We start from the raw sequence: 6,915 nt of genomic DNA, 5'->3' as shown, positions 1-6,915 counted from the left end.
TACCATCTACAGTTAGGTCCATATATATTTGGACAGAGACAACATTTTTCTCATTTTGGTTATAGACATTACCACAATTTAATTTTAAACAAAACAATTCAGATGCAGTTGAAGTTCAGAGTTTTAGCTTTCATTTGAGGGTATCCATATTAAAATTGGATGAAGAGTTTAGGAGTTTCAGCTCCTTAACCTGTGCCACCCTGTTTTTTAAAGGGACCAAAAGTAATTGGACAATTGACTCCAAGGCTATTTCATGGACAGGTGTGGGCAATCCCTTCATTATGTCATTCTCAACTAAGCAGATAAAAGGCCTGGAGTTGATTTGAGGTGTGGTGCTTGCATTTGGAAGGTTTTCCTATGAAGTAAACATGCGGTCAAAAGTGCTCTCCATGAAGGTGAAACAAGACATTCTTAAGCTGTGAAAACAGAGAAAAAACCCATCCGAGAAATTGCTACAATATTAGGAGTGGCAAAATGTACAGTTTGGTACATCCTGAGAAGGAAAGAAAGCACTGGTGATCTCATCAATGCAAAAAGATCTGGGCGCCCACGGAAGACAACAGTGGTGGGTGATCGCAGAATAATCTCCATGGTGAAGAGAAACCCCTTCACAACAGCCAACCAAGTGACCAACACTCTCCCGGAGGTCGGCGTATCAATATCCAAATCTATCATAAAGAGAAGACTGCATGAAAGTAAATACAGAGGGTTCACTGCACGGTGCAAGCCACTCATAAGTGTCAAGAATAAAAAGGCTAGACTGGACTTTGCTAAAAAAACATCTAAAAAAGCCAGCACAGTTCAGGAAGAACATTCTTTGGACAGATGAAACCAAGATCAACCTCTACCAGAATGATGGAAAGAGAAAAGTATGGCGAAGGCTTGGTACAGCTCATGATCCAAAGCATACCACATCATCTGTAAAACACGGCGGAGGCAGTGTGATGGCTTGGGCATGCATGGCTGCCAGTGGCACTGGGTCACTAGTGTTTATTGATGATGTGACACAGGACAGAAGCAGCCAAATGAATTCTGAGGTATTCAGAGCCATACTGTGTGCTCAGATCCAGCCAAATGCAGCAAAACTGATTGGTCGTCGTTTCATACTACAGATGGACAATGACCCAAAACATGAAGCCAAAGCAACCCAGGAGTCTATTAAAGCAAAGAAGTGGAATATTCTTGAATGGCCAAGTCAGTCACCTGATCTCAACCCAATTGAGCATGCATTTCACTTGTTAAAGACTAAACTTCAGACAGAAAGGCCCACAAACAAACAGCAACTGAAAACCACCGCAGTGAAGGCCTGGCAGAGCATCAAAAAGGAGGAAACACAGCGTCTGGTGATGTCCATGAGTTCAAGACTTCAGGCAGTCATTGCCAACAAAGGGTTTTCAACCAAGTACTAGAAATGAACATTTTATTTAAAATTATTGAATCTGTCCAATTACTTTTGGTCCCTTTAAAAACAGGGTGGCACATGTTAAGGAGCTGAAACTCCTAAACCCTTCATCCAATTTTAATGTGGATACCCTCAAATGAAAGCTGAAAGTCTGAACTTCAACTGCATCTGAATTGTTTTGTTTAAAATTCATTGTGGTAATGTCTATAACCAAAATGAGAAAAATGTCTCTGTCCAAATATATATGGACCTAACTGTAGCTGCCATAACATCACCCCAGTGGACCCCTTAAAGCAGCGTCGGTCACCCTGACCGAATACCACAGGTGGCATCACGAAAATTTCCCCTTTAAAGACCTTTCCCCTTTTACACGGACGTCCCAGGGCCACGGACCGGGTCAGCCACTGGACATTCCCCCGTGAACCGAAGGACCCGGACCGATTACCCCACAGCCCCATGGGGGCGCTCCAAACACAGCAGTCACAGTGTATCCAATGTGATGTATATTCAGCAGTCTCAGAGTCTCATATGTGATGTATATAGCAGATCTTCCACAGCCTGAGTTCTATACTATTATATAGGTATGGCAGGTTCTTCTGCTCTTGTTAGTGCACCTTTCCTTACACACTTATAGCTCTCCAGCTCATAAAATGGCTGCTGGTGGAGGAGCATGTGACCAGACATGTACACCAGTCTTGTCCAATTGAAAATATCACATGAGAAAACTATGCTACATTCAATTACAAAAAAATATTTTTAGCCCCAATTGCATCCATTTAGGTAAGAAAAAAAATGTTCTAAAATATGGACAACCCCTTTAAAAAGTTATGTAAACACTATGCATGTTAAAGACCTGTATTGTAATAGGTTATAGTTTTTTCGTCAGCTCGTCAACTGTATTCCATCCATCAGAAGGGCATGTGCAAATATCACACTCATTAGTAAAAATGGAACCGCATTTCATTAGCCTACAGACGGTTTCAGTTTCACTGGATGCGAATGTGACGTAGGTTGCTTTCCACGGGGACCGGAAATGACATGGTTAAACTGGATGTGACGTGGGATGCTGACATCCGCAACCGAAAGTATAGATTAGTGTGGCGGCGCAAGCGCAGATTGAGATAGCAGGCATTGCGAGCTGCGCCTGGTTTCCTTTCTCTTCCCATTCAAATAACGTCTGGCTTGGCACATGGAGAGGTAGGACAGTAGTGTTTAGGGACCATCCATATTTACACTAGGCACACCTTGACATGGTTAGATGAATTTTGCACTCTTTCATCAAAAAACATTGGTCACCTTACGTTTTTAACATTTACAGCAATACTGGAGTTCATGTGTTCATTAATCGCAGTGTGCTAACGCATCGTGTATTTATAGATTACTGTGGTGACGCATGCGCAGATTGAGATCACGGCTCAATGATGTCTTTTAGAGATTTAATTAAGTCGGCGTGTAAACCTGCAGAGGCGCCAGGAGGCAGATCAATCACCAAGCAGTGACCTGTTATTCAAACAACAGAGGCAGGTGGAGGGGATGGGACAGGAGCCGAGAATCCTACCCACAGTCTCACTCCTATGCACCTAAAGCTAATTACCATAAAATGTCAAAGGCAGATTAAGGAGCAACCACAGAAGAGATTTCTTCACCAAAGGCATCTATTTAATCTGTATAACAGCGCCATTATGGCCATGCTTTTACATTACATTGTGGAATCATGCCAACAGGTTCTCTTTAATATTGTCCTACACAACTCTACAGTGAGATCAGCAGAGCAGAGATCGGCCATTACACATCACGCTGGTAAAGCCCACTTTTATTCATAACAAGCCCTGGAGGTGGATTTGCAGCACCCCAGGTAGCCGGTTGCTGCAATGTTGCCTTCCCTTCGGGGAGGGTGATGTCATGCTTGGAGGCAAGGGGGATTCTTTCTATCAGGTAAGGCACTTACATTCAACACATCTGAATCTAGGCCAGGACGGAGAGCTCAGGACCCGGATTCAGGGGAGCTTCCTTACACTTTATGTATCCTGGTCTGGAGGAGGAGCTAGCTAGTCTGAGGGAGACAGTTGGTCTCCAGGAGAGCAGAAGGATGTCTGAAGCAGAAGTAGGGGCCGAGCAGCCACGAGGGAGCTGCTACCCCTGGAAAGAAAGAGAAGCAAAAGGAGAGTTGAATTGTGGAGGAGCTTAGAGGGAAGAAGCAGAGGAGGAAGAGGCTCAAGAGGGGTACAGCGGAAGGACACCCTGGGAGCCAGAGCGCAGAACCGGGTACTGGGAGCCGGAGGTCGTGTTGTTCTCCAGGATGCGCGACAGAACCGGAGGGCATAGTACTATATGTCAATTGCCTATAAGTCTGAGGTGAAGCAGTGACCCTAAGAGCCGGATCATCTAAGAGATCCTATAAACAGGCTCAAACTGCCTATCGTCTGTAGACCTCTGTCTTAGGACAGGAGAGAGGGGACTTGCACTGAACTTCGAGCGACAGGGACCTAACAAACTAAACAGCGCAAGTAGGAAAGGCTTACGGACCTCACCTGGGAGAGGGATCTCCTATTGCCTACAAGCCGGCCAGACCACAGCTACCCTGCCCTGCACCTGGTACCCTGGACTGAGGACTGCTACAATCAGTAAACCAGGTAATAGACTTTGCAAACTTGTGTCCTCATTCTTTGTGCATTCATCGGCTTACACCATCTTGCCATACACTTGGGAAGTCCTGGGGACCCCACTTCACCTGTGGGAAGCATCACCATCTTGCTGCACACCATAACCCCAGAGGACCCCTTTAAGCAGCGTCGGTCCCAACTGACCGAACACCACAGGTGGCGTCACGAACATAGACGTTACAAATCCCTTTAAAGACCTTTCCCTTTACTTGGACGCCCAGGGCTACGGACCGGGTCGCAGCCACCATGACATTCCCTTTAAGACCGGATTCAGTACCGAGTACCCCGCTGCCCTGGTGTCGGCGCTCCAGATTCTCTTGCAGATCAGTGTCCGGCCCATAGCCTGGAACAGATCATTTACATACAAGACAATCGTGGATTTTTCTGGAATTAAGGTACCTTCACACTAAGCGACTTTGCAACGATAACGATAGCAATCCGTGACGTTGCAGCGTCCTGGATAGCGATATCGTTGTGTTTGACACGCAGCAGCGATCTGGATCCTGCTGTGATATCACTGGTCGTTGCTGAAAGTCCAGAACTTTATTTGGTCGTCAGATCGGCGTGTATCGTCGTGTTTGACAGCAAAAGCAACGATGCCAGCAATGTTTTACAATGGTAACCAGGGTAAATATCGGGTTACTAAGCGCAGGGCCGCGCTTAGTAACCCGATATTTACCCTGGTTACCATTGTAAAAGTAAAAAAAAAACACTACATACTCACCCTCTGATGTCTGTCACGTCCCACGACGTCCGCGCTGCTGCTGAGAGCTTCCTGCACTGAATGTGTCAGTGTTGAGGAGAGCCATAAGATCAAATACTTAATTAACCTCAACACATAAGGTAATTGAGAGAAACAACCCATAACATGTATTGTTTAACCTTACATAAGTTTTCCTCAGACAAAGTGAGACACTGAAAATGGCCGCCATTTCCTGTATCAGCATGCCGTGTGCTCTGGTATCCAAGATGACGCCCACCCTGATGACCTCATGGATCCACCCACAGCGACGCCCACCCTGATGACCTCACGGACCAACCCACCCTGATGACCTCATGGATCCGCCCATGGACTTGCTCATGCCCAACCCACTAACCAATGAAATACATCCGATCACTCCCATTTTAGAGCTAACCGAGCCCCCTTACAGGAGATATATAACATTGTGTTTGACTAATAAACTTCCCTTCTTGGAGCTGAGCCACACATTGATCAAGGAGAGTTACAGCTGACTGTGTCTGGTGTATTTCTTTAGTGCACATGATCAATATCCATTAGGCCAGGAGTAGGCAACTAGAGAATTGAACATTATATTAATTGTTCAACCCTAATATTTGGCCGCCCAACCTGGGGCCAGCAGAGGAGAGCCCTGAACCCTGAGGACCGGCGAGTGGAACTGCTGGATGCACTGAGTACCCCGAACCTGGAGACTGATCACCTCCTTAACAGAACACGGTAAGTCTGCTGATTTTTATAATCTGTAGTCTTTACCTTGTGTCTTTCGGGGTATCCTGTGCAGATTGCCTGACCGTGTCCGGTTTTCTAGGTATCTGTAAGACGGCAGAAGGGTCTCTCCGCTGCTGGTCATTTAATTGCAAGAACCGTCACATGTTTTTAGTTGCCTGCTGCCTGTTACATGTTGTGAAGAGGGGAGATGACTAGTAGTTAAAAGAAGCAAGGTTTTTTTTTCTACAGAGGGAGAGGCAAGTGAGAAAACAGGAAAAACAGGTTTTTACAGAGGGAGATGACTGGTAGTTAAGGAGAAGCATTGTGTTTGGAGCAGGAAGAACAGGTTTCTAGGAAAGGAAAGAAGCAAGTGTTTACAGAAGGAAAAGCATGTGGAGAACGGGATAAACAGTTTTTTTTTAGAGAAGCAAGCAAGTGTAGAAAAAAAAAAAAAAAAAATTTTAATAATAATAATTTTTGTCTGTGGTATACGGTTGTCGCCTGGATAAGATTTTCAGTTCTGTACAAGAGAGACTAGGACCTGGAGTAATTGACTCGGCCTAGGGGGGCCCGGTAAATCTTGGAGCAAATTGGCTCAGTTCGGGCATAATAAATTGTGTAGCGGCTCATTGAAACTTGGAGCAAATTGGCTCAGTTTGAGCCAATTAAATTTATAGTTTTTCTTTTTTTTTTGCCCCGTGACATCGAGTAATTGACTCTGCACGGGGACCTGTAAGTTAGGGAGCAATTTGACAAAGTAGGGAATAATTGGTTTGTAAAGTACGGAGCACGGAAGTCAGACAGGGACCACGTGACAAGAAGCAATAGGAACTGAGTACTACAGACTCAGTTCCCTTTAGAATCTCAGGTTTGAGTCATCTCCCCCGTCTTATTGTTTGTTTGGTGTTTGTTATCTTGATAGATAGATATATATATACTGTATATCTATAGAAAGATGGAGAAATTAATGCAGTTCTGCCGTATGGGCACTAAGCCAAATTCAGATGGCAAGTTAGACTCATGCACATTAGTGGAAATTGTGTGGAATGCCAGAAGGGGGGATGGTTACAGCCCCTGGAGTGGAAGATTGTCTTAGAAAAAAAAAAAAGGAAAGAAAAGGTATCCTAGAAGATAATGGATTGTTGTCTATTGCTAGGGCAGGAGAAAGAGTCTCTGAAAGTCTGTATAGAAAAAAAAAAAAAATTGGAAATTGGGTGGAAGAGGAAAGGAATAGAAAGAATAGAGTTTTGAGTTGTGTGTATTACAAAAATATATCCTGTGAGCAGCCACCACCGTATAATGGTGGCCCAGAGCCATGTGCTAAATGTAATAGCGGCCATTTTGTAGATGGCAAGTGTGTTAAATGTAATAGCAGCTATAATGGTGGCCCAGAGCCATGTGCT

Source organism: Ranitomeya variabilis, chromosome 3 (genome assembly GCF_051348905.1).
Source record: "Ranitomeya variabilis isolate aRanVar5 chromosome 3, aRanVar5.hap1, whole genome shotgun sequence".
Classification (NCBI taxonomy): Eukaryota; Metazoa; Chordata; class Amphibia; order Anura; family Dendrobatidae; genus Ranitomeya; species Ranitomeya variabilis.
This window is presented reverse-complemented; position numbering follows the sequence as displayed.